Here is a 2,598-nt window from a genome sequence, read left to right as displayed (position 1 = left end):
GCCTCAACATGGTGCTCGCACCCATCTGTAATTCTTGTTCGAGGATCCGATACCAGACACTGTCGTCTTCTGGGTTCCTAAGCAGACACGTTATGACAGATACACATCCAGCCTAACAGCCACCATAAAACTTTGGCAAATATGAAAACAAACAAAAAAGACCTAAGTAGTAAATAGTACTATTTTGTGAAAGCTTCGTTTCAGTTGTTTTATACTTAATATATCCTGAATTACAATGAAAAAGTTGGGGTTTTTTTGTTTTGTTTTTTTTCTTTCTCCAAGACAGGGTTTCTGTGTGTGTAGCCTTGGCTGTCCTGGACTCGCTTTGTAGACCGGGTGGCCTCGAACTCACATCCACCCACCTGCCTCTGCCTCCCGAGTGCTGGGATTAAAGGTGTGCACCACCACGCCTGGCTCTGAAAACGAGTTTTTATGCTGTTTATTTCATGGACAGTTTGAAAAAAAATACCTATTGCAAAGCACATCTTACATATATTATTTTAAAAACCAATACAATTATGTAAGCTTTAATTATTGTTTCTTCAGATGAGGAAAGCACGCTCAGCAAGAATGAATGAATTGGCAGAATGTGGTAGACGGGAGACGCAAACCAAGATGTTTGATCAAAAAATGCTGGAGATCTTTTGTCATGGTTGCAGTTACTGTTAGTGAAGATGCTGGGATTCTGGATCCGCTGTACGGTGTAGCTCCCAACCCCAGCACAAGGCTGACTGTTTCAAGTGGCCTTACTATAGTTTAGGTGGGGCCACTGTTCTTATGACTGACTGGTTTTGGATATTTTCCCCTGTTGAATCAGGTCCTGCTTAGAGAGATAGAGATATAGACAGAGATGAGAGAGACAGAGACAGAATGAGACATTCAACAGAAATTGAGGCCTGAGGGTTGAGGAGGTACCTTAGTTGGTAGAGTGCTTGCTTAGCACGTGCTTAGTCCCGTTTGTCCTTAGCAACACATAAGCCAGGCGAGGCATTTAAACCTGCAATCCTGGCACTAGGGAAGCAGAGGCAGGGGTGTCAGAAGGTCAGGGTTATCCTCAATCACATGCAGTCTGACACCAGCCTGACCTAACATACACACACTCACTGCTTTTAAATTTCACATGTGCAAGCTCAGGCTGATCTACACTTGGTTTCCCAGCAGAAACAAAGACTAGGGGATGATGGACCAGAGGTATCTTACTTTTTATATGCTTAAGGCAGTGGAAGACAGGGAGAGACCTTTCTCCCCTAGGAGAGGGAAAACGATGGATTTGGTCTCAGTGGATCTGACAACAATAGTAGGAAGGAAAAAAACAAAAAGTCAACAGGAGGCAGTGTGGACCAGTACTGGGGACTGCAGATCCATCCCTGGATAAACGGCTACCAGTTCCTATTTCTGCTGTGTGAGCAGCTAGATCCACTGGAAGGTCTGAGAAACACAGGAATGCCTGGTACTGTAAAACACTGGGACTCGTGGAGGGGCTTGTATGCGCACTCACCTGCTGTCTGCTCTGATTAGCCTTGTTCAACTCATAAACTGTGTCAGGAGAAAACAAAACCAACCTTAAAAGTTTGTCCATGAATGTTAAGAAATAATCTGTTCTGTTGTACTTTTACTGTTTTCTCTTTTTAGCTTTATGAATAAAATCATAAGGTAACGTTTTAATAAATTCTTAGGACCAAATAGAAAAGCCCACTTCTCCTTGTCCACCTGGGTCTGACCCAGTTCTTTGAAATCACATCCTGACCCAGAACTCGACAATACCTTAAAATTCCCCCCCCCCCCCCCCAGGGATTCTCTGTGTAGACCAGGCTGGCCTTGAGCTCGAAGACCTGCCTCTTTATCATTTGGGGTTCTTGTTCTGGGATTTTTAGCGGCAGTGTTTGGTTTTGTTTGTACATTTATCATGAAGCTCATATCATTTTAATTACAACGTGGATGCCATGTCTTTTGACTTTTGTCGATTAAGAGTCAAATAGTTAAGAAGGAAAATAAGGCACACTAAACATTGTGTATTGTCTGTGCACTTGTATGTGCGGGTGTGCTTGACCATGTGGTCTATGTGAATGCCAACTGCTTCTCCATCTTGAGACATGGCTTCTCACTGAACCTGGAGCTCATCATTTCAGCTGGTGCGGCAGGCCAGTGAACTGTGCTGCACCTCTTCTCTTGCCCCAGGGCTACCAGGTCCAGTAGTCCAGCAAGCTTCTACATGGGAGCCAGGGATCTGACACCAGGTCCTCATGCCTATGCATTGACCCACTGAGCCATCCACGACCCAAATCTCTGTAAACCTACCGTCTCTTCCAGCCTCACATCCTCTGAGTACATTGTTCATGGTAGTAAAATATGGCTGGATCCTTTTTCCCAGCAATGATTTTGTTAAGGATACTTTTTTTCTAGTTTAGTGTTGTTGCCATACTTTTCTTCAGCTGAAATGGGACAAACTCACCTGCAGGTGCCCTCTGGGGAATGTCACAAGTGCATTGAAGCAGGAAAGGTTAAGTGGTATCAGGCCTTGCGGCATTGTGGGACACCATGACAGGGACTTTCAGTGGGCAACACAGTATGAAGTGTAGATGGGATCTAAGTGCCTGT

Source organism: Acomys minous (genome assembly GCF_964271855.1).
Source record: "Acomys minous genome assembly, chromosome: 17".
NCBI classification, from domain to species: Eukaryota; Metazoa; Chordata; class Mammalia; order Rodentia; family Muridae; genus Acomys; species Acomys minous.
Note: the sequence above shows the minus strand (reverse complement) of the source record.